The sequence below is a fragment of the Puntigrus tetrazona genome, chromosome 24 (genome assembly GCF_018831695.1).
Source record: "Puntigrus tetrazona isolate hp1 chromosome 24, ASM1883169v1, whole genome shotgun sequence".
NCBI classification, from domain to species: Eukaryota; Metazoa; Chordata; class Actinopteri; order Cypriniformes; family Cyprinidae; genus Puntigrus; species Puntigrus tetrazona.
The window spans coordinates 20391290-20418432 of NC_056722.1; the positions used below are offsets into that span (position 1 = coordinate 20391290).

A 27143-nucleotide genomic window follows, 5' to 3' on the forward strand; every position below is an offset into this window, starting at 1 on the left:
ATTTCGTTCGACAATACGGTTGTTGCGGAGGATACGTTAACGGCCCCCTCCTCTCCTCCTCCTCCTCCTCCCCAAACCCACCACCATACCAACACAACCAACACCAGATGTTGGAGCCAATTATTATCCCCGCAGCAGCGCTGAGGTTGTGTTCGTAAAGGCGTTCGTTCGTTCGTTTGCTGTAACTCCCGCCGCATTTTCTTTGTTACACTGTATCTATTTGACCTTGAGGAAACCATTCAAAGACTTCAGAATTGATTTTTTTCCGTTAGGATTTTGAAAATGCGTGTCCCTAGAGACCAACGGTCAAAATACCGCCGTGGAATCTTCTCGTACCCGTTGATATTTTTGAATTTCTGGGGCTGTGTTGTTATTTATGCCGGTGTAATGTCTTCAGTACACCAGCAGTTTGGTAAACAAGCAGTTCCCCACAATTGCATCGCCATATATGCCATCTTTACACCGCAAAAGCTGCTTCTGAAGCTGCATTTATACCATAAAAAAAGATGCAGTCTAATGCTGCATAAATTCGGTTACACAGGATATCATTGATATGATTATTAGATGGCAATGTTAATAATATGTAGGCTTTTAATGTGGAATTATAAGTATAGAAACATCAAATGATAAATGTCTGAAAATATGAATTATGACAATGGTCTTGTCATGACAGCAAAAAAGTTGAATGGTGTCTGGTGCTACATTCATATTCACGACTTATACAGTAGCATATATTTTGATGCGTGGATGCGGAATAATCTCAGTCTTTTCTATTTTAGTAATTTCTATTTTCTAACCAGATTTCTTTATTGCATTTCAAACATAAAAGATAGATCATGCAAACATATATGATTTACAAATATTATATATATGTGTGTGTGTGTGTGTGTGTGTGTGTGTGTGTGAGTGTGTAATGCACATAATATTGATATTTATAGTATTTCAAAAAAACAAAACCACAGATGGGCTGCTGTTAATTGTTTGTTTACCGATACTTGGAACTTCATTGGATATTGGATGGGTCTACCAATAAATTGTATTAGTTAGGGAAAAAAACTTAATGGTATCAATATTGGCCAAACCAATTATTAATGCTCAACGATGTTAATTTTCTTACAGCTTTTAATGCAGCACTGTGTGATTTGGTGTCTGCCAAAAACACAGGCATGTAATATTTGTATCGTGTATCATGTTGAGAACCTTGGCATCTGATATAAGCAAACGGAATTGAGTGAACTGTTTGCTAATGTTCCTTTTTCCCGTTTAATTCTAGCGCCTGGTGGTCCTTTGTAATGTTTTGTGTGTGTGTGTGTGTGTGGCATGTGCGATTGTCTGCTGTGTGTAGATCTGAACCATTTAAGGCGATAAGTGCTCGTGCATTTGTTAACCCTGCCTCAAAGTTCCAGCAGACAGCAGGCCTGCACCAACCAGTGTAGTGAAAAACAACATCATTTTCTACCTAAAATAGTGGTTTTATTGGGCAGATAGATCATAGATATTCTTTGTTTAGTGTTAAATCTGTCTTATGGAGGGCATTGTGGGTTCTAAGCAGCCTAGGTTTAGTATCATTAACCAATAAGGTTAGATGACAAACCTGTTTAAAACATCTTAAACCAGCTCAATTTAGTTTGCTGGTCTAAACTATTTTACTTTAGAATAGCAGACCAAGCTCTATTAAATGAACATTTTCAGCTGGTAAATTAATAAGACAGACATTTATGAAAATTGGTCACGTTTGCCTGAGCAGGTAACCATAGCAACAACTGCCTGAGCGTTTATTATGGGATGGCGTGGTGCTTCAATAAAGCAAAAGTCACGTAATTATTTATCACTTTAGTATAAATTAGCATAACAGCTATTGCTCAAAAGTCATTGAATAATTCACACACTAAGCAGAGCACGAAAGCCACTTTCATTTACCGGAGCCATTTTTATTACGTTTCTCTGTTTTTGTAGTTGCAAAGGGCTCTGGAATGACAACGTGTGCTATTTTGAACGTTCAAAATGGCAAACACCTCCTTCTCGTTCTATTCGGAGCCAAACATAATTTCAGCTAAACTTCACTTAAAGATGATCACAGGCTGCTCGATCTGCAAGTGGACACGAGTATTTTTAGCCGCCCTTCAAGCTTCGTTAGCCTTAATCAGCTCGTTTTGCATTTAAACGTTTTGCCTCACTTTATGATTGCGGTGGAGGGAATATTCTGGCTCGGTTCCTTCTTTCTGCAGCACTGTACGCTTCCTCTGAACCTCTGCTCGTGTTTGTGTTTGCCTTTGTAGAAATAAGATGCTCCCTCGCCATTCCAGCTTAGCTTGTGGTGCTGTTTAGCGCTGCTCTCATGGAGAGGTGATTATCTCAGTGTGTTGGCACAGGATGAAAGGCCTGGAAATTACCGAACGTCTGCTCATCAGAAAGATTTGCGTCTGTTTGCTGACCTGTAATGCCCTTAAGGACAATATCGTATTTGCAAAGTTGGTATACAGTGTAATAACCGTATTGTGCGTTTCGCTGCAACCATTTGTAAGTCAGAGCTGGTTTTGAGGTTTTATTTACGCTGCGAGTCTTTAACGCGCACGCGTTGATTTTGAGTTCCATGGCTTGGAAATCGTCCCCAGATTGTAGAGAGTGGTCTTCTGTCTATGCTGGCAGACTCTTAATGGATACTGATTCTTCAAACTCAGTATTAGTCTCGTTCATGCCAAATAAAGGATGAATGGATCTCATTTCACCCTCAGGGTAACACTGTTAGTAAGTGAAAAGGTTAAGTTGTTAAACAGGGGTCATGCTGGCTGTGGAAGCAAAGAACCCCTATCTGACCCTGATTTGAGGCCTTGCCTGTTGAGGATGTCGGCGCAAATGCGAAGACGTTTTATTATGTTTCGTGTGTTGATATGATTTGGCACCCTCGACTTTTAATATTCACAGATTCATGTATTTTTGCATTACAGGATTTTTTTGAATTACAGAAGTCAAGAACTTTCTTCAAAGAACCAATTTTTCTTTACAAAAATAGTAGAAATAGTTTGTCGGTATCAGGCGGTATAAGTACAAGTAATATATGTATGTGTGTGAGTGTGTGTTTGTACAGAAGTTAGGGGTCGTTACATTTTTTTCTTTTTTTTTTTTTAAGAAATCGAATGCTTTTATTCACCAAGGACGAATTGATCAAAAGTCACAGTAAAGACATGTCAAAGTGTTAACAGATTTCTTCAGATAAATGCTGCACTTTCGATGATATTCAGAGTCCTGCAAACGTTGCTTTAGAAGTTTTAGAAAAATATTCTGCACCAATTGTTTTAACATTGATAATAATAAGAAATGCTTTCTGAGAAACAAAATTAGCAAATTAGAAAAATTCAATATTGCTAAAATTGAAAAAAAATTATTTTTTCAATATTACAATTATTTATTTATATATATATTTTTTTTTATTTATCAATTTTTTTGCTGTATTACGCTGTAAAAAATGTTTTATTCTGAAAGTCTAAAGGAGCTGTATTTTTCCGAGTGTTGCTGTATGGGAAATGCAGAAGCGAGAGGAAGTGATGGAATGTTGTGAGGTACGTGAGGGGTTCTGATGAGAGCTGACAGGGGCTGTGCTGCGGGGTCGAGGCGCCGCGTGCGCTGCAAGACAGCGGTGCTGAGGTTGTGTCACTGCCAGTCACCTGTGCTTGGACATGGGGAGATCGTGACATTTGCTAAATGCCATAAATTATTTGTAAGCTTTGCCAGAAAGACGGCATCTCACTGCTTTACCCGCAGTTTTAATTTTATTTGCATCTTTCCTATAGCTTTAGGTTGATGTTTGTTAAGATTTAGTAGTAAAACGTATGGTTTGTTTACCTATAGTAGTTAGTAACAGATGCTGTAGCATCTGGTGTGAATGACGTCATTTCCTCTCTCTGTCTCTTTAGTCTGTGTGGGAGTCCCGGTTTTCCGCCACTCCCAGTATTCCATAGGAAAATGAATATTAAACAACACTTCCCTGTTCACGGCATCACTCCAGTGTTTTTTTTTCCCCTTGTACATCTCACTTCCTCATGATCCAGTGTAGGTTAATGAACTAAGACATGCCTCTTTACCTCACCTTATACCGAGGCGTTCTAGCTTCAAGAACATGCCCATGTCACATTTCCACCCCACATCATTAAGAAATTCTATTTTGCATAAAGAAAATGAGCTCTATTTTGGGATCTCTTTTGCGTTGTGGCATTCTCATGAAAATTAGACGCATTCCCACATCTTATCCACCAATTCTCATTACCATAAAGCAAAAAGCAATTCTTGGTACCATAATGCAAAATCGTGTGTACGTTTTTATCACGTTATGGGGACCAAATGTCCCCACAAGGATTGGAATACCAGTACATGTTGACATCGTAGGGACATTTTTTTAGGTCCCTATGAGGAAACAAGCTTATAAAACATACAGGATAAAATGTTTGGAAAATCTAATAATCTATTTTTTTCCTCTAAGAGGTAGGGTCGGTGTAGGACAATAATTCATACAGTCTGTACAATATAAAAACCATTACGCCCCCATTAATGTCCCCATAAATTTGATGTGCTATATAATTTCAACATTACTTATTAATAATTAATATATATTAAAATGCATAATTATTTTATAGTATTACATTAAAATTATATACATGTTTCTATATTTATAATACATGCACACACACACATATATATGCATTATGGGACTATATGTTGTGCTGAGTTCAATTGATGCTAATATTTAAAAATATATAATTTAATTTATTTAATTATTTAATTTATTTTTTTGAGAATCACCAAGAAATAACATTCTCCTACATTACAATATTGATTCAGCTTATAAAGAAAATTGCTCTTAGGTCATAATATAGGCTTGTAATATTTGTGATAAAATCTAAACAGGACTCGTTCTTGACAGGTTTCATGAGATACACTATCTAAGAAAGCGAACTTGCACTTGCGTATTCATGATCTTAATAAAGGAGATCTATTACCGCAAATCTCCTTTGACTGCTGTTAGCCTTGTGGGATTATGTCATCCGACTGACCTCCAAACTGCTTATCCGCCACTTTCATCCAATCACTGTTGTCCGTTGACCCCGTGACACCCCCTCTTCACTCAAAGCAGATGTTCAGATCTAATTGAGAGGAGCAGTCAGACAAAGTTGCTTTACTTTGTCTAAACAAACATATAGTATTTCACAAGCCTGTGCAAATTGCAGTCGCACAAGAGACTTGGAAATATTGTTAGCATTTGTTTCACATGCTCTACCTCCATATAACCCCAAAGAGATGATACCGAGACAAGAGTTACACAAGCTCTGTACTTGCCTGTACACATCTAGTTTCCCACATGTTACGCATGGATTGTTATTTTTCTCGTTGTAGTTGTTGTTGTTGCTGGAAGAGTGTCATCGGATGCCTACGAGATAATCTTGCAGCATCGGTCCGATGTAGCACAACCGGAGCCATCCATGTTGAGGGAGTCGTATATAGACAAGCTCAAACCGTTACATTTCAATCCAGTCCAAGCTTAAACTGCTCGAGTTTATTCAGAGACTCACAGACAGTTAATAAACGTTCAAATTTGCGCCATTTATTAGTGTAGGAGCCACTTATTGCCTTATGAAAGGTAGTAAACAATTTCACACCTTGCTGACTTGCTCCACGGCTTCAGCGAAGCTAAATCTTTTCCCGCTCTTGGAGGACATTTCTTATACAGGGAATTGAGTGCATATGTTTTTGCCGTATGACTGTGTAACTTAATGCTACATTTGTAACCAAGCCCTGGTTTGAGAACACAGATGCCTCAAAGAGCGCCTGTTCGGCCCGCTGACCGCTCTGCAACCACATCCGGCTCACGTTGACCTTTAACCCCCTCGCTAAGAGAAAGGTGTAAGCTCATTTCCTCCAAACCTGCCGTCTGTCCCAATTAGAGAAAAATGTGCTAAGTAAATAGGAAGGGAGACACCTGGTGTTTCATAATGCTGTAAATAATGTGTTCCCGAAATACCGTCATTTGTTTCCTTATAGCAGCTGAAAGCATGTCCTGGTTTTGAGGATGTAACTTGGACATTGTTTTTCCCCCAACTCTGTATAATTCCTTTTTTTTTTTTTTTTTTTTTTTAAATTTCTCTAGACTTTCTAGACTAACATTTTTTAATCAATAAGCATGCCTAACTAATTGAAATTATGGAACTTGCGCTATTTATTAAGTTTAACAAAGATTGCATTTTAAGGCCCTATGAATTTTAGTTTTTCCCCCTCAAATTCAGTTTTACTTAATTTATTTTTTTTTTACTAGGCCTAAATACTGTGTTTCATATTAATGTTATGAATTAAAAATTTTTAAGGATCTCATTATATTGTAATAACCAAAATCATCTCTGTTTAATTGATTTTATAAAAATGCATTTGTGTTGTGTTGTGTTGAAATTTTTCACTTAAATAAAATTTTCACTTAAATCAATTTAATTGTAGTGGCCGACTGTTTATGTATGCTTTCAAAATTGTGCAAATTTCATGACATTTCATTTTATACTCTAAATTCTATTTTTATGTCTGAATTCCACAATACCTTCCGCATTTTCCACATTGCAGAAATCCTATTTTTTTATTCCGGGGCTGATGTTTTTTTTTTCTTGCGTTTTAAGGTAACTACTCCAACCAAGGGCTGTAATTCAGTCGTTAAGCCTTGATACACTCGTAATTGGAGGTGAAAGTGGCATTGAATGGGTTTAATAAGTGAAATATTTTACCACATTAGATTGCACATGTGTTGGGTTTGGTGTTAAAACGTAACAGATGTCTGCATTGCCCTTCGTGAACCTAGATGACTGCATGTAGAGAGAAGGCTCGATTTGTTTCAGATGGAAATCTTCAAGCCTTCTGAAGAAATCTGCAACATTTAGGTCTTAAAGTTGGAGTGCGTAATTGTTTCGATATGTGTATTTGCTTTTTCCAAGCCTCATATGCAAAGACAACTATACGAACTACGAAATCGTAAACATGACGGTGCAATTAAAACATTGCTCTATACGATTTAACATTGTGTCTACAGCAACATTATCTCGAGCGATGGTATTCGTTTTGGGCTGGACTATCTGTTTATTTCACAAATTAGGGTTCAGAAAAAAAGGTTTTTTTTGGCAACGCTAGAATTGGCACACTTGTATGGCTTTCTTTTTGCAGAAAACAAATTCGACTGACCTTCCAATGACAATATTGCATTGTATGGACAAACATTTTCTAAATACTTCATAGAAAAAGTTTGGAACAACACGAGTAAATGATAACAGATAATCAACTTTTGAACCTAAAGTTTAAACTCTTATGCCCACCCAAGCTGTAGTATTTTGATTAAAAATAAAACCATTTTTAATTGCTCTTTTCTGTACATGTTCAAATTTATTTATGTCTTAATCTTAGTGTCATGATCTTTGAAAAATCATTCAAATGCTAATTCACTGATGATGTGATGTTTCTTCTTATTATTATTATAAATGTTGAAAGTGCTTAATATTTTTTTGGAAAACCATTTTTTTCAGGATATTTTTGATGAACAGGTTGTAAAGAAAACCAACAACATTTATTTAACATGTTCTGCCACTTTTGATCAGTTTAATACATTCTTCTTATTATTCTAATACTTTCTTTAAAGAAAATAAACTTTTGAATGTTGTTCTCCACATAGTGTCTTTCATTAGCAAGCAAGCATGCATAATTTTTACTATTTCTCTAGCTCATATTAGTTATTGAAGTGTGCTATTGCTTTTCTAGGTGATTTAACTTTATTGTTTTTGTTTGGAGACAGTAAAATGGGTTTAAAAAAATCCTGTATGCATTGAAGGAGGAACTCAAGCCGTGGCTACCTAATACGACCTCTTTAGTCTTGGACCGGTAAGCAAACAAGTAATGCCCTAACATTTTGCTTTGGCCAAGCACCTCTCACATTTAAACTGCTGACATGCGTAAAGAGTGGCGTAGTCACATGATCCTTCAACAGACAGACAGCGGTTGCACAGCTGGACGGCAGCAGCAGTTTTACTGTCCATCTCCTGTGCGCGCCTCCGAAGCTGCTATAGGAATGCAGTCATGTGGTCTCAATCAAGTCCTCTGTTTACATCACAGTGCTGCTCAGGAACAATGTGCTTGTGTTTCCAAGCCTTTAGAGACCCCTTCTCTTTCTCTTATCTGTCCGCAGCGCTTTGATCGGTATCCTCTATCGTTTTAAACATTTCGCTCATAGTGAATACCAGACATAGCTATAACAAAAAGAAAATGGGTGACAGAAAGTAAGGGACAAACTGATAACAGATATGTGGAATTTTCTGCATGATTGATTTTTGTCGTTAAGGTTGTTAAAACCCTTTGCATCTTTAAATAAATTGAATGCATATTTTGTTGATTATGCTACTTGTTTTTAAAAAGTTTAAAAGTTTTGCCAAGCAGTATTAAATATGAAGAAAAAACATTTGCAAAAACAGATTTTTAACAATTCTCAGAAATCATGATATTTGAAAATTTTAAAATGACCTTTGAATTACCTAATTATATGAATAATTTAAAATTATATATTTATATTTATATTATATATTCAATATATATATATATATTGTTTTTTATTATTACTTAATTTTTTGTGCATAAAGTGAAATCAAAAAGACATTGTTTCGACACCTAGCTATAATAAATTAAGTTAATTTTTATATTTCATTTAATGATTTAATGTAACATTTAATCCAAGTAACAGAAATGTTTTTCTGGTTTATCATATTAATATCAAATATCGATTGCAGCAACAAATCTGCTAGTTCACTTCCAAATCAGTTTAGTAATGATGAAATCAGGGACATCGTCCTTTAATTCACGTGTTAGTATTATGCTTAAAACAAGTACAATTTCTGGATGATTAAAGCCAGTAGGCCATTTGTTTAAACACATGACAAGTGGGGCGCATGTTTGATCCTTGAGGAATGAAGAATATGCATAGATATTAAGCCAACTGTAATTAGAAATGCCTGTCTGACCAATGAGAATAAAAGGCATTTCTGTTATTTATACTATTTAGAACGGCACTGTTCAGTGTAGACAGTATATGCGTGTTTGTAGCGAGCCCTTCCCAAATGTTACCCGCAAGCTCGTGAATTTAGCCAGGGGCAAACTGCCAAATATGTGACTTTGTACAAGTTTATATATCAATGACAAATTCTGGAATATCAGCAGCGGGATGCTTGAAGGCCATATTTAAAAGAGACTCTGCTTAGGATCTCTCCTCACGGACTAAAGGAAAAAAATAAAAAGGCAAGCTGTTGGCTAATGCTCACTGTTTTCAATTTCACATTCCCTGCTTGGGAAAGAATGTTCTTTTGTGTTTTTGGACACTGCAGCAAGGGTTGTTAAAGTTTTAGCGGCCACAGATTTTTACATTTTGTTCTGGGGCACTTTTTTCTCAATTGTCCGACTGTTAAAATGTTATGTTGAGAATCAAACCGAAGGAAATGGGACACGGAGAGAGACGGCATGAAGCTAACGGAGAGTAAAAAAACAGGAAACGGCGAGTGTTGTTATCTGTAGCGTACATGGACAGCTAATTTAAGTAATCTCTTTCAAATCTCTTTCAGAGGAGAAATAGTTTGTGTAGTAACCAGCAGTGATCGCTGCAAGTGATGAGTGAAAGTACATTTTGTCAGTCGTTTGACTCCGCCCATTGGGAAATCCTATTGGTGCATAGTTGGACATATTGCAATTTCCTAAGCTAATGACAGGGTATTTTCATAAACCATTAAAACTGTTATTTTTATTCACTGGTATTATGTTTATGAAATTCTTTTCAACATTGAAAGAAAAAAGCATGCAACATAATTTTATTTAATATTAAAATAATGGTATAATAAAAATGTGAATTATAATAATAATAAAAATATATTTAATTTATTTTATTTCACAATTGTTTAACTTATAGATGCTTTTTGGTATTGAATGAAATATGTGTATTTTATGGTCAGCAGAATTGAAGCACTATACTTTCAAGCAATAATTCATTAATTAATAATTAAGCAGTAATTTTTATTAATCGAATTATTTAGCTTAAATATTCTTTTCAGTATTGAATAAGCACATTCATAGTCAGCTGAATTTAATGCACAGTACTCACATATATTTAATTTAAAATATGTAATAATATGTTATGATTTTATATTATTAATTGAATATACTATCATTTTTTATTTAATTAGTTTATATAATGCTTTTGTATTTTTTACATTCAAGTCCATTTATAGTTAACTGGATTTAATGCACTGTATACCCTTTCAGATTTAATAATTCCATATTCTTAAATATTTGAAATGAAATATATATTTATCAGTATTTATATTATTAATTTAATACACTTTAAAACATCTTTTTTTTTTTATTTGGCTTAATAATACTTTTTGGTATTGAATGAAATATGGGTGTATATATATAGAAAGAGCTTGTTGAAATTCTAGAACAGTCTGGAAATTTCAGGATTGCTGTTTCCAGTAACTGTATTTATAACAATGCTTTGGGATTTGGTTCAAGCAATGAATTGTGTTTTTGAAACAGGCGTTGCAAATGGTGCCCTACCAGATTTTAGAACAGGGCTACAGTGGTAGGCTAGGTATTTTGTATCCTCTCCAATATTTTTCCAACAGATGCTGACAGATCATTTGGCTTGTTATCCAAACCATCAACTCGACGAGCCCCTCGCCGAAGGACTCGGGAACAATCTCATTTTACCAAGGCAAACACAATATCATGGGCGGTTAGTGCTTCGGGAACGGCGAAGGAACGAAAAGCAAGAAAGATCGAGGCTCATGAGCCGTAGCAGACCGCCTGCCGCTCTGCACCCTGACTCTTTCAATGCAGAACTCTTCTTTAATTATTCAGCTCCAGCAGCCCAGAGGCCCTGCCTCTATGAAACCGTGGACACATTAAGGCCTGTGGATGACAATGCGCTCTATTCATAGGCCGTCTCTGAGCAGGCCTTTTTTAGAGCTCAGGAGCATGTGAAGGCTGTGGTATGAGAATGCGCTGGGCTTTGTCTCACGGGAGTGTTGAGATGTGTGGAGCTGCTCTCTTTTGCCATCAGCCAGGCTCGGTACGAGTCATGAGTTTTTTTGGGGTTTTTTTCGCTTATTCGAGCTACATCTGTGACTCACACCGTGACCTAAATTCACGTTTAGAAACACCTTTGAGCTTGTACGCATCTACAGTGTGTTTTCGGATGCACCAGGTTGAAACCTCTTTCTGTCACTGCCGATACGTCATGCGGTTGAGGCAGATTTTCGTGAGCAGATTTTGATGTGCGGTTCTCCTCCTCTGAGGTCTGCCGTGTGATGAATATTGCATGATTTAGTGTGGCTTTTTTTTTTTAGAAGGCCACCTGGACAAAACTGTCTAGACCATCTCACGGTGTTCTCAAAAGTTCATCTCGGCCATCGTTGCAGTTTTAACCTCGCTGGCGTCATCCTGAGCACACGCCTTCTGCAGGCAATTAAGGTGTTCATTTCAATGTGGCGGAAAATGCTGGTTCTTTCATCTGTGCCGTAATGCACTCCGGGCACTTTGAGAGAAAAACATGTGCACAGAGATAAGACTTGAACGTTGATAACGTGGACCCCCTTTCTGATGGATCTGATCTTTACGTTATCGCAAAGAAAGAATTCTGAAGGAATAGCATACTTTTTTCCCCCCACAGTGTCAGAGGTGTTCTTAAAGGGGAAGTTCACTGAGAAATGAAATTCTGTAATTTTTTTCTTTACATTATTAAGCAAACCTGCACAAAGTTTTCTGCTGAGAAACACAAACGGGTTTTTTCATGCGGTAACAGCACATAGTCTTCAGGCACTGTTATGTTCCAAAATGCACCTTAGTAGTTTGTATGGGTTGTATTCCAGGTTTTCTGAAGCCATATGTTAGCTTTTTGTGAACAGACCAAAAAACTGAATCAATTTAAGAATTGGCTGTCTTTCATTTCATGACTGGAATTTGAATTATATAGACTATGCAATTTGAATCTGAATGACTAGAAATAGACAAGGAGATCTATCTATCTAACGTTCTATCCATCTATCGCTCTATCTATCTATCTATCGTTCTGTCATTCGTCCTATCTTTCTATTCTATGATTCAATCTTTCTATTCTGTTGTTATATGATTCTATCTATCATTCTATGTATCGCTCTATCTATTATACTATAGTTCTTTTGCTCTATTTATCCGTCGTTCATCGTTTGTTTGTTCTATCTGTTATTCTGTCTATCATGCTAATCCTTTGTCGCCGTCTGTTGTTTTACGTCTATCTGTATGTCTTTTAGTCTTTTTGTCTCTCCCATAAATCTTTGGCTTATAAAGATTTCAAAACTTTCCAACAATCCATTTTCTTTCCAGCATTTAAAGTTTGCCTTTATAAACTTTACTTTTCTACCAAGAAAATTATATGTCATTACAATGATATATAATTTTATGCAAAAGATGACGCAGCAGAACCACAGAACCAAAAGATTGGATTGATGGCATGATTGAAATGGCTTCATAACATTGCAAAGGTGATCGTTGAATGCTGTAGTGATATATTAAGTTTTAACTGTTGAACAATAGAAAGTTAATTCTATTTCCATGCATTAATTTTCAAACTGCAGTCGTGCATACTTTTTGCTACCACAAAATCCCAATTGAATTGTGATTTAGAAGGCATTATCAGTTCACTTTTGGACGGCACACAACCCTGACACATATTTAAACATGGCCTGCCAGTCAGTGATGTCATCTTGTAGAACATATCTCTATACACAAAGATTTGAAAACTGCAGTGGACTTTCCCTCTAAAATGCTGAATTGCTTCTACTTCACCTATCACCACCTTTAAAAGGTCATCTTTGAAGCTCAGTGCGATGGAACGCTAATGAAGTGTTGAAGAATTTCATTCAATCTGCTTTTTTTGGGGTCCCGAAAGCAGTGCATTTGAATATCACTGATGGATGGAGTTTTGGCAAGGTACGGTCGACAGACGCTGGCATTTTACACCTGGCAACGTGATGCACGAGCAGCCTGTTTTCTCAGGGGCGAATCCACGAATCCCAACCCCTCCACCAGTGCCTTAGAGACTCCAGACCACTCTGTAGTTAACGTGATTTCCAGGAATCCAGCTGCTCACCTCTCACTCCACAACTGCACCGCTGGCCACGTCCGTATGACAGGAAGCATACCAGAACCGATCTCAGTCTGAGGGACTCTCGAAACCAAGAGTCATTTCCACATGGGCCTCTCGAAATAAATCGATACCAGGCTTTAAACAAAACGTCGAGTTTCTTTCCCGAAAGAACTAGGGGGGGGATACAAGTGTGGTCTTTTTTTGTTGAAGTAATCCCCTTTTTCAAACCAACAGAGAATCCAGAATCTCAAAAGAGAGACTAAGCTTCTTTAATCCTTTGTCATGGCCAATAGCCACTGCTCTTCTGCAGGAAGCTGCGGAAATATGAATGTAATGGAGAGAAACTGCTAGGAGTTGTGGGAGATTGGTGGGGGTGAAGAAATGCAGGCTTCTCTGAAGTTTTGTCAAATGCGTCCACAAAGTAAGTCTGTTCTGTAAAGTAAGGAACGCTTTGCTTATGATAATGCGATGGCTTGAGTTTGGGTTGGGTTGGTATTTTATTCTGTGGTTAGTCGGTCAACCCCCCTTTGGATACCTCAAAACAATGACCCAATGTGACTCTTGCTGTAGGACAGCTTTGTAACATTGCGACCTCTGTTTCTTCGGTCTGAATATTGTCACATCTCTAGACTTTTTGTTATTGTTTTTGTCTCGAGCCACGTGTTGTCTGTGCCCTGCCTTCCCATTGTGTTTAATTGTTTAATTGTCTTCAGCCGGGTCTTGTTAATTGAGTTAATTTCCTCGTGTATTTAGTCCTGTGTGTTCTCAGTTCACGTTGTCCGATCGTTAAAGTCATTGATGTCCTTGAAGTCCGTAAAGTCTCTACGTTTGAGTTTGTCCTGCCTTTTGTATGTTTATTTTGCAAGTTAAAGAATTAAATCTGTTTAAGTTTTTTGTATCTCGAGTCCCGAGTCCTTTCCGAGAAATCACGGAAACGTGACAGAACGATCGGACCATAAAAGTAAGGCGGCGTTTTTTCCCCTTTTTGTTTTTGGGTTTGTTTTTTCATGGATTCCCCCTACAACGACCCAAATTTCCTCATCCTCCTGCTGGAGCAGGAGGATCGCTCTCTCGAGGGCTATACTAAGGACTTCCTCGCCCTCGCGAACTACTCGCGCTTCCCGGACGGCTTTTTGTGCTCGATTCACTTCCGCGGACTGAACACCACCACACGAGCAAAGCTGTCCGGGGACGGCCCTCGAGAGAGCGTCGCCGCGTACATCGAGTGGGTGCTGGTGTCCTGCAACTCGCCGATAACGGTTGCGCTGGAGGACAACGACACCAGCCCCACTCCAGATCCAGAACCCAGCCCATCATCTCCCCGCGTCGCGGAGGCCAGGCCTGTGCCCACGGAGGGCGCAATCGCTGAGCCGGGACGACCACGGAACCATCGCTGAGGAGAGCGACAGAGCCGTGGAGCGCCACCGACCCGAGCCGATTGCGACAGACCAGGTGCGTGAGCGGGCATCAGAGCTTGCCGCGGTGGAGACAGCCGACAGCGAGGAGCGCGGGTGGAGCTCCGCCCACTGCACATCGGCTGAGGATGAGCTGATCATCCACCTGGGGCTGCTGGATCTAAAGAGGAACTGGATGATGTGGACTCGGACTTGGACTTAGACTGGGCACCTCCCGTGTATCCTGAGTCGCTGGCCCCGCCCAGCCGTCCTGTTAGCCCGCTGGCCCGCCCCCAGCCGTCCTGTTAGCCCGCTGGCCCCGCCCAGCCGTCCTGTTAGCCCGCTGGCCCCGCCCAGCCGTCCTGTTAGCCCGCTGGCCCCGCCCAGCCGTCCTGTTAGCGTCCTAGAGACTGTTCCTGTGCGCTCCCCGAGAGTTCCAGTGCCCGCGCCCGAGCGCTCCCCGAGTTCCAGTGCCCGCGCCCGAGCGCCCCCGAGTTCCAGTGCCCGCGCCCGAGCGCTCCCCGAGTTCCAGTGCCCGCGCCCAGCGCCTCGAGTTCCAGTGCCCGCGCCCAGCGCCTCCCGAGTTCCAGTGCCGCGCCCAGCGCCTCCCGAGTTCCAGTGCCCGCGCCCGAGCGCCTCCCGAGTTCCAGTGCCCGCGCCTGCGGCGCTTCCAGTTTTCCCACCCTCCCACCCTAGTCACACCATGACGATGGATCCCAGCAGCCCCTGCGCCATCCTCAGCTCTCCATCACGAGCTCGCCACGGGTCTGCCGGTCCCCATCGCCGCCGAGGGTGGGACGATCCTCGCCTCACCGCCCCGCCTCCGAGTCCCGGACTCCTCCTCTCGCCTCGTAGACCCGTCGGCTCCCCCTGGGCTTCTAGCTCCCTCCTCTCCACCGTGGTCCGTCAGTCCACCAGCTCCACCAGGCTCCATCGTCCCTCCGGCTCCGCCTTGGTCTGTCGTCGACCATCCGTCGCCTCGGATTCTCTCTCCTCCGGCCGCCTCGTCCCTCCATCCCACCGGCTCTGTCAGGCTCCTCCTTCCCTCCGGCTCCACCTCAGTCCTCAGTCGCTCTGGCTCCGCAGCGTCCTTCCTGTCCCCCGTCTCCGTGTCAGTCGCCGGCCGGGGCGCGCCTCGGACCTCCAGCGCCTCGACGTCACCTTGGCTCTTCGGCTCTCCGCTTCGGCCTCAGTCTTCTGCACCACCTGCTCCGCCGTCGGTCGGACCCATGGAGTCGATGGCCGCTCCTCCTCCATGGCTCCTCCCTCCTTCGGCGCCACCATGGACCATCATGGCTGGGCTCTGGATCTCCTCCTGCTCCGGACTCCTCCTGTGTCCTCCCTGGCTCCTCCCTCCTTCTGTGCCCCCCTGGACTCCTGTCTGCTTGCCCCCTCCTGGGGGCCGTCCTCCACCAGAACCTCCTCCCAAGATCCGGTATCCCCAGTTCCGAGTTGTTGTTTTTTTTGGTTGTTACTTTAGGTGCGAGGACGCACCTTCCGGGAGGGGGGCATTATGTCACATCTCTAGACTTTTTGTTATTGTTTTTGTCTCGAGCCACGTGTTGTCTGTGCCCTGCCTTCCCATTGTGTTTAATTGTTTAATTGTCTTCAGCCGGGTCTTGTTAATTGAGTTAATTTCCTCGTGTATTTAGTCCTGTGTGTTCTCAGTTCACGTTGTCCGATCGTTAAAGTCATTGATGTCCTTGAAGTCCGTAAAGTCTCTACGTTTGAGTTTGTCCTGCCTTTTGTATGTTTATTTTGCAAGTTAAAGAATTAAATCTGTTTAAGTTTTTTTGTATCTCGAGTCCCGAGTCCTTTCCGAGAAATCACGGAAACGTGACAGAATATGTCATGACTCCTACACCTACTTGACGCATTAATTCAGTCCCTTACAAAGAAGTCCTATGACATTCCTGTTTGTTTTTTCAATTTGTTTTTGTTATGGTAATATAGTGACCAGTAAATTATTTTGATCTCTTTGGTACTTTGAACATTTAATGCAATGTTGCGTTCGGTATCACAGGCGATAAATTTGCGAAACTGAACACGATATTTCTTAGCTTGTGATCTTCGGCTCTGTGTATTAACTGCCGCTCTATTTGAAAACAGCTGATGGAGATTGACAGCATGCGTATATCATATCATGGAGATGCGCATGAATATATCATACAATTTTTTTTTGCCGACTCATAGTTTGTTTGGTTTAGTTTTTGTTTGTTTGGTTTAGTTTGGTTTTGATGCTTTTGTGTGGATTAGTTTTTTGGAGTTTGTATTTTTGTTTTTAAATGAAATTTTTGATAGTTTTGGTATCCGTTTTTTGCAACGATTGCAATATGTTGCTTTTGCTCAAATAAATATTTCTTCATGCTTTTAATGTTGAAAACATTGCTGCTTAAAATTATTGCAGTGAACAAAAAAAAGAGCTTACTCCAACTTTTGAACGGTAGTGTATACATATATATGTGTAAATGAGCATGTTTTTGTAATGTTTTTTTATAGCTTTTATAATGACTGTAGTAATTACACAAATGCCACTCAAACACACACAGACAGAGCTTGTCTCATGAACACAAGCCGGTCGCTCTTGTGTAATGTATGTTAAAAGGCCCTTTCTCTGGTGCACACAAAGCATGGAGGTGGGATAATGTTTCTACCCTCCTCTACTCCTCGCTTTCTCTTTCGCTGTACTTCTCTCTTACTCTTTCTCCCTCTCGGTCTGTTTTTCTCCCTCGTCTCGGCTCGGTCAGGCGTGGCACCTTGTTCCCTGGGTGTTATATTACTTCTCTGCAGGCCCACTCTGTATGTATGTATGAGTGTGCTTGTGTGATTGTATGTCCACTGTGAAGAACGCGTCTTGAATTCAGCTCACACGCCGGCCTCTCCCAGCAGCCTAAACGCTCAGGGATTAAACCATCCTCGTGAGGGACATTTTGCAGATTTTATTCTGCATGTCATTCATTTCTCTGTTGCAGTGATATCGCCAGAGCTTTTGAAGTGAGGAGCATTACGTACTTGTGTGTGTTGATGGCATGACTTAAAGTTGCTCTGCTTTCTGTACTGGATTGAGTGTTTACAAAATCCAGACAGTGCATTCTTTTAGTTTTGCTCAGTTCCTTAGCCAGAGAATGAGCTATGATGACCAGCCAAACTGAGAAGAGATGAACTGCTTGTGCAAAAGACTGCTTAAACCTTTTATATATATATATATATATATATATATATATATATGTGTGTGTGTGTGTGTGTGTGTGTGTGTGTGTGTGTGTGTGTGTGTGTGTGTGTATTTTTATATTTATGTCTGCCTTTTACATACAACAACAGAAATAATATATTTTTGGTGCACAAGACTATTTATGTTTTGGTTTTATTTTTGTTTGTTTGTTTGTGTTTTTGTATTTGTTTTTGTTTACTTTGGTTTAGTTTAGTTTTTGTTTTCTTTTTATTTAGTTTTGGCTTTGATTGTTTTATGACTCCTTACATATGTCTTAGAATTTTTTTTTATTTAATAATTTTTTTCACTCACCAGTTATATGTTCAAGCTAGATTGCCAGCAAGTAATTTTTTATTTTATTGTGTTTATTTATTTTTATTACTATTTATTCATTTTGTTTTATTTTTATACCATGTCAAAATAGCTATTTGTTCATTGTTGATTGTATTTTTTTTGTTATTGGCAACCATTTATTTATTTTTTTATATGTTGATTAATTTTATTTGGAATAACTTACAAAAAAAAAAGTAAATATCATGAACATGCATTAAGAAAGAATATAGGGTCTGATTTGATTTCATGTTTACTTGAATGGTGTTTGTGATCTTCAGCTGATCACAAGACAGTAGAAGAATAAAGATTCCCCAAGCCCTGCTAAGGATGCCCAGAGGACCCGTCTTCTCCCACTGTATCTGACGTAGTTGATTACAATGGATGTCTCTGTGTCTGGGGTTATGTGCTCCACGGGGAACATTCCTGCCCTTATTGGCTATGTTTGCCCTGCTCTCAGTGGGGCTTTCATCTACAATATGTCCTCAGAATTGACTCGTTGTAAGAAAGAAGAGACGTACTTCCCCACAGAATCACTCTGGGTGTTCATTATTACCCATGTGCAGTGTCTTGTCCTACCCTGTTCAAACAATATTTGGAAACTTTGAATCCTAATTGAGTCTCCTGGTGGTGTTTTCCCATTTGCACATGAAATACATTAGCCTTGACATCAATACTCGCCTTGTGCCATGCTTTAGATTTGTGAGGCTCCAAACTGGAACTCAGAGCCCTTCGGTCATTTAACATCCTGTGTTCATTCTGCCAGTTTTTGTGTTTTACTTACGTAAACATTGGTGTTGCTTGTTTCTAGGGATGTGCAAAATCGACTAGCCTGTAAAAAAGCTTTACTAATCAACCAGGTGGTTGACTAGTTAGTTGCCCATTGTGACCATCCCTAGTTGTTTTGTTATCAGCCATGTACAGTCATGCATTTCTTTATTCGATTTGATGACCTCACTAACTATTGACCTCTTCATTAGACTGTAATGGGCTTACTAATTACCCATCTTACTATCTGTACTGACACTGTTTGGATTTAGAGGTCAGTGCAGTTAAAGTTACTGTAAACTCGTGTTTAAAAAAAAAACTAATTTACTTATTTCATCATTTTGAAAAAATTTTTAATCAAGAAAAAGAATTAAGAACTTTTTAAAATATATTTTATATATTTAGATAAAAAAATATGTATTATGCATGTATAGACATGTAATTAAATGTAAATATAAAAAATACTTTATGTATACATAATAAAATTAATTACAATTAATTGTTTGACAGCTGGTTGTCATGGACATTTATTGCACATGAAGTACATTTTGTAATATATTTTGTCTATATTTTGTCATTTATAGGTAATATTGGAAGATATCGGTTGATTTAGAATTTAGAATGTTTGTGTATGTTTTGATTGGGAACTAAGAAAAACACTTAACTCAATGTGGCAAAAAAAAATTAAATAGCATGTGTTTCTGTAATTTTGTCTTTTAGGCTAAATTTTGTCATTTTTAAATTAAAATAAAAAATTATTTTGTATAAAAAAAAAAAAAAAAAAAAAAAAAAATATATATATATATATATAGAGGTGTTTACATCATATGTGTATATCATATGTTTCAAATATGTTTTGGCCAGATTTTTTCTGCCATATTGAATGTTTGTTTTAGATGAAGACAAAAACCTTTAAATGGAAAAATATGCATGTTTGTGAATTAATTTATTATCATTTATTTAGCTTATCCTATTAATAAAAATATCAGAAACAATTCCCCATCCCCCCCGACCAGCATCCAGTATGTATCCAGACCCTCAAATCCTCAATTCATTAGCACATGGATGCACCGTTTATGAATGTAATTTGGAGGAAAGAGCGTGATTAGTCAAATTAATTGTGTTAATCGTATTTATGTGTGTACATGCACACATGCGCGAATCTGTCACTCTTGTTTCCCTCCTCTCTCTCTCTCTCTCTCTCTCTCTCTCTCTCTCTCTCTCTCTCTCTCTCAATTATTGCTATTAGATTTCAAATGTGAAACTGAAAATGAAAAATGTCTGCTGCTGCCTTTTTCCAAGAGCCCGGTTGCTAGGCAACTCTCTCTCTCTTTCTCTCCCCGTGAGTTGGACTTTCTTGCGGGTGGAAGATGGTTTCTCCCTGCGGAGCATGTTAGAGTGAATTCAGACGGGGATGCTGCCTGTGTGCCGTCAGCTTGGCCCAGTTTATCGCCTCGGAGAGACGTGTTAAGCAAGCTGCCAGCTTTACGTCAACGTGTAAAGTTGTGTCTGAATGACAAAGTCAATTTTCGAGGCACGCGATTGGTTAGGAAGTCAACAAACATGTATTTTTAGTTTCAAAGACATTCCGCCTGCAGTTTAATAAATATTTGATGTCTAAGAGAGGTTTATTATCATTTTTACTGACAGGTTCAAACTACGGGATAGACGGAAACTATGCGTTTCCAAACCTATTCAGACAGCATAGCGAACTCTTGTTTGCTAGGTTTGCGGCTCGTATTAAGACACAGCCTGTGTATGTCGTGCGCCTAAAACAGATGTTCTATGTGTTATGCAATACACTGGTGCAATTTCAGCTGTGATAATAGTTTTCTCTATTAGATTGTTGTTTACTTAAAGGGCGGAATCCTATTCGGTGAATCTGCCTCGGTTAGTCCGTACGGTCGCTGAATTGTGCGGAGATGAACAATCAGAGATATATATCCAGCAGCCGTGAGAAAATAACAAGCTTTGTGTTGCATGAATGAACGCAATATAGACCAACGGCAAGGCAAACAAAGGTTCGTCTCCCTCCCCTCCCGCTTTGACCTGAATACAGTCACATAATTCACACGAATGGATGCTAAAAGGAGGCAAATTAAATAAATGTGTGTTTCTAATCATCGTCGTGTTGTTGTTATTGACATTTATAATGGGCGATTGTCATTTAAAAAGGGGATAATCGTTTCATAAAAAATAGCTTGTTCCGTTGCCAGAAAACACGAGGCGCAGCTAATGCTAATAGGTTCGTGTTAGAGTGAAACGCTGAGGTAAATAAAACGGCAAGCTAATGCAAAGCAACGCAGAGTTTCACCTAATGGACATTAATTGTGCGAAAAGCAGGTCTGTGTTGTTCTTATTAGTCAGACGGGTCTTGCGCTAATCTTTTTGAAGATTGTGATTAGTAAGGTGTATTTGTTTGCCTTGTTGTTTTAGGCTGAATAGCAATGACGGTTTGATCATTTAGTCTGCCAACTATGAGTGCAGCTGTCATTTAAAAAAAATACAGCTTAATCGGTGAAATATGATTAGTTCCTATTTAATAATGTTAAGAAGTGTTGTTATTGTTAAGTCGAACTAAAACCAGGCGGTTAAATGACTAATGCAATTAAAATAAAACTGAATATAAAAAAAATATGAATATGAATAAAATATAATATAAATATGAATAAAATAAAAATAGGAAAAAATGTAAAAATGAAAAACCTTGTACAGGCAGCTACTGAAAAACCCAATACAATTACTAAAAATAAAACTGAAATAAATATAATTCATAATTATATTTTCATGATTATTTATAAATATTTTGTATAAAAATGTTTTGCAAGGAAATTTATATTAGTAAAATATTAGATATAAGTTAAATATTGATAAACAATGTAGAACACTTGATCGATAATATTTCATATTATTAAAACGAATATATTCAGTTAAAGATGCGGTAAAATTAATTGATTTACTTTTGTTGTTTTTGCCTGAAATATAAAAAAAAATGATCCAATAATTAATGCGTAGGTGCGTTAATTAGGGTTTTTTGTATACATGTTTTCTTCAGTTAAACCACTGCCACAACAGTAGAAACAACTGAACGCGTTTTACCTCTATCCCTCACAGCCTTGTTTTCATGTCCAATTAATTTTTTGCTGCCGCTAATGCTAATAGCTCCGCATTAGAATAAAAGGCTGAGCTAAATTAAATGCCAAGTTAAATGCAAACTAATGTACATTTTCACCTCATGGGCGCTGTGTTTAATTATGTTACTTAGTCGTTCTTATTAGTTAATCAGGCCTTTCGTGGATAATTTTTTTGGGAATTATTACAATGCATTTTGCTTTGTTGCTTATTGTTAATAGTTGAATCAGTTAAGCTCAAAAACAAAAAAAATGTGCTAAATTGGAAATTTAGTGAAAAATAAAATAAGAACGCAGCTAATGTTTGTAGCTTTATATTAGAAGTGAAGTACTGAGGTAAATAATAATCCCGTACACATTTATCTAATAGATGTTGTGTGAAATTGTGTGATCGTGTCTTAGTCATTCTTTTGACGGCTCTTGCGCTTATGTTTCTTTCAGTCAAAGAAATGAAGCCTGTCATGAAAGCCGAAGAGTTTACTTACCATTAAATATAGGGATTTAAGTGTTTAGTCAGTCTTAAAAGGCTTTTCAACCAAAAATTATAACAAGGCAAAGAAAAAGGGGTGTGTGTTAACATTATTTGCGTTCTTTAACAAGAGCCCCACGGCTTTGCCAGGAAAGTGTTTATAGCGATGTTTGGTTCTCCTGGGACAGCTGGCCATTTTCAGAAACGTACACTCGTCTGAACCCTGAAAGGCTCATTTCATCCGCAGCTAAAAATACCTATATGTGAGGAAATACCTAATTATGCGACGTAGCGATCATCTGCATATATAGAAACGTCAGCATTCTGTGGCAGCAGTCACAGTGGGAATGTATTGTGAGCTAATTTTACCCCTAAAATATGATCTCATGAATGATGAGGCGGTTCACAGGATACGTGCCGTTTCCCGTTTTAGAATCCGTGTTTCTATTTCCATGGTAACGGTTTTGTTAAGGGTTCTCCGTTGCTATGAATATTGACCTGTGGCAAGAACACTGGCATGACACTCTTCCACACCCAAATCTTTTCTTCTGCTCGTCTTCTTCATTCAGTCATTAAAAATGCATCAGGCCGTCGTGTTTGGATGTGAGTACTCTAGTTGATTGCTTAGTCACAAACGATGGCTGGCTGCTTCGATTCATAACTGATCGTATCCTTAAAATCACTTTTTTTTACATCACAGTATCATGTTGTGTTGAAATTGTGTGTTTGTATATTTGTAAGAAACTAAGCAACATGTGAAATATTTGTTAAAAATACAGCATCATTAAGTAGTTTGGCATCCATTGTTTGTATCGCAACCTGGTGAGTTCCGTTCATTTCCATGATTTAGTTCAAACTCAGGGAACGAATTTGAATTGAAATTAGAACCGAAAGTGCCTATAATTGACGTTGATTTCGTAAATCTATTGATTTCAGTGAAATATATTGACATGGGTTGCACTGTATCAATGAATTTATGGTATAAAATTGTCTTACATTTGCTTATCTACGGTACTGGTAAAAATTTTATTTCATTTTTAGAAAATAATTACATGTGTTTGTCTATATTTATGTTCATATACAGTAGTTTATACTATACATATATACATGCATTTGTGTGTATTTATATATACTAGCACTGTCAAACGATTAATCATGATTAATAACATCTAAAATAAATACAGACAAAACATATTTTTATTTATACAGAACATTCTATATAAATATATACTGGCAACATGATTCAGATTATTCTATCTATCTATCTATCTATCTATCTATCTATCTATCTATCTATCTATCTATCTATCTATCATCTGTCCGTCTGCTATCTATCGTTCTATCTTTCTAAAAGTGTATTTTTATACACTATAGATTTAGTTGTATTTTTTGCTGAAGGTGAGTAGTGTCTTTGTGTTTTCCAGGCCGTCTGTCTGTCTCTAGGTTTGCCCATGCAGTTCTGACACGCTAGAGCAGGCATGAGGGTGCGTTTAAAGCCTGTGCACGGGGCGTTTTGTCTGAGCGGCCCTCCCGTGTTCGTTTAAGAGCGGTCTGGCCTCTGTTGTTTCCGGCTCCGCCTCGCACGATGCAGGGCGACAGGGATGACTGCTGTACCAAAGCCATCCTCTCACAGATCGCTCTGCGTGTGTTCATCTCTCTCCTCGGCATTTGGCGGGAAATAAACAGCGCGGCCATGCTTGATTTCCTCCATTTCCTCTGTCTACCTCTGATCCTCAGGCGAACCTGGATGCGGCTCGCTCTTCATGAGGGTGTCGGGGAGGAGAGGAAAAAGATTTGTCTAAGGCGCTTAGTGCCATTTCCAGCAAGACGAGGGCAGCGGTGCGTTGGCTCTTTACCAGATTGGTGATTTCAACTCTCTGCAGCCCTAAAACAACGACTGTGGGGGGAGAAACCAGTATGGGTTTTACGTGCATAGATGAAAATATTTGGAACAGCTGGTCGGGTCACTGCTCTCGGCCACTAAGGATGAGTTTGTTGATTTGCAAAGAAAACAAAATGGCCAAATAAAGCTGAATCTTACGGAGAATAAAAAGTGTGCATGTCAAAACAGGAAAACGTGCAGGACGCGAAGCAGAATAAACCCTATTGCTTTTTTAATACACATTCCTGCTCTTCTTGTGCACAAATCATTGGTCCAAATTAAGTCTAAGAATGGGAATTTTTCAGCACTTCAAGATCTTTTTCTTGGAATCACAGTCTGATCTAAAAATAATTTAAAAATAACTTTTTTATTGCTAATTATTGAGTTTACTGACTTTGGATGTCAAATAAATAAATAAATAAATATGAGATTTTGACATTTGATGTAAAATTTGGCTTTAACGTTAACATGAGTTTTTTTAATGTAGAATATGTAAAAATAAGTAACATCAGACCAATTCAATGTTAAGAATTATTAGATAACTAAATATAAATTCTGAATATTCAAATAGATGGATTAAATTTAGTTTTCTGCTCCAGATCCAAAATCTTCAAAGTGATTTTTTTTTCAATGTAGAATTAACATAACATAAATGCCTTTTTAAAAATAAATGATAACAAGAATGTGCAAAAAAACTGTAATAAAAACGACTAGTATTTTATTGTCGATTTGCAGCAACAGTATCATTTAGTTGATTACTTTTGCACGTCCCTAAAAGTAATTATCTTTTTTAATTACTTTAATAAAAACAAATATTTGTATTACTATTATTTTTAAATGAAGCGAGTCCCATGCTTTATTTGCTTCAAGCTGTACTAAACTGTGCAACTGTATTTACATGATATCACAATATACAGAAAATAGCTATTTTTTTATCAATAGACACTTTATATGCCGAAAGAAAGAAAATCATCCAAGTTTTTGGGTGAACTGTCTCTTTAATATAATTAAATATGCACTTTATGGGCTTGAAAAGTGGATATATGCTTGTAGCTTTTTTTATGTTTTAATAAAAAGCCCCATGACCCAGTGTTCTACACATAATACATCACCACTGACCAACAGATTAAAGCGATCCGGCTCATAGCTCTTTTAATGGGATTACAGGAGCATATGTACATGCATAATACACGCATGCACATATGCGGCATAAATTTACCATGCTGGAACCATCCTAGTTCCATTTTTTTTCTTTTTTATGGAAAAATTCTTTCTTGCACGAGATCCCGTGCCTTTTACGCTCAGGAAGTGTTATTTACATCTCCAAAAAGAGCGTATCGCAAAGCGGATACGGCACTTTGAAAAGCTATTATATTGAGCTTCAAAGACAAACTGCCACGACGAGTACGGTCCTACAGCACTCATACAGCCTACACCTGTAGTGCTACAGCCATCGATGAGTATTCCCACAGGAGGAAGGTACTCTGTCTGTTGCTATGGCGACCATTGCCCTGATTATTTTGTTCTCAGGCCCACACATTTGAGCCACGCTGGTTCCTAAGCGCACATTCAAATCCCATAATTCAGCTGGCGATGGGCTCAAAGAGGTTCTAAAAAGATCTACTGGGTATTGTGGCTGCGTGATCAATTACATCACTTCCTCTGTGACTGGAAGAGAGCCGCGCTTTCAACCCTACAGTGCAGAGATGTGACAGAATAACAGCCCGGCTCATGTTCTGCACACTTTTATGACTTGGGCTTTTGTTTGGTGTTTACAATAGTCAAGCGTACAGGGATCAAATAACCTGGACTATATATTACAGTAGACGGGCACGGTAGATGTCTCTAAAGAGCACGATGGAGAGGGTGGCTGGCTGACGTTAGGCCTTAAAACTATTAATTAATGTGATTTTATTTTTTTTAATATGTCACACTTTACCATCAGTGCATGCTTTTTTTTTATTCAGTCATATTGTGTGGCACAATAAAATGGGAAGAGACTATTTCAGCATTAATAAGCATAAAATAAGTTGAAACTTTTGCTTGTGTGGAGGTTAGCATATGGGAGTCTGACTGCTGTCAAAATACATTAACACCTTGAAAAGCCCTGCGGTGCGGCAGCAGTATTCTGTGCCCTGACTATGCTAATCTCCTCAAAAATTATTTTAAGGCATCAGTAATTTTCATAGAATCCAGAATATTTGCATTTATTTGTAATTACCTTGATGCTGAAATAAAAAGTTAATGTCTGCTTCAAGTACGCTTAAATGCATTTAAAGTGTTTTATGGTTTACTATGTATTAATGTTCAAAAAACATTTTGAAAAGTTTTTTGTACGTGGAAAGAAATAAAAAATGCAAGAAGCAGTAAACGGTAAAAGGCGTATTTTAAAAGGCAAAAATTATGTTTAATTTATTTTGTTTAATTAAATTTTAATATTTTTCTGTTCATGTAATAATCAGCTTCAATATTCAACCACATAAATGTTTACTATCTGCCATGTCTTACTCCAGTGTCCTCCAGTGACAGCTTGGATTAAAAAAAAAAACAATAACAATATATCATCTATAGAGGCATAACTAAACGAACACAATTTACTTAAAATGTTTAACAAATTATTTGCTTACTTTTTTTGAACATTAAACATTTTCAAATTAATAAATCAATTAACTTGCTGATCTTTTTTAAACTTATGCATTGATATTTTAAAGTAACTGATTTATAGAAATTAATAAAACTTCCCGCCTCAAGAGGTGCATGCTATTAAAATTCCCATCT

General features: G+C 38.3%; 1 protein-coding gene across 1 annotated transcript in view; it reads left to right on the top strand.

The window, feature by feature from the left end:
- The window catches only part of dip2ca (disco-interacting protein 2 homolog Ca), a 93310-nt gene that overhangs the window by 427 nt on the left and 65740 nt on the right, over positions 1 to 27143 (top strand).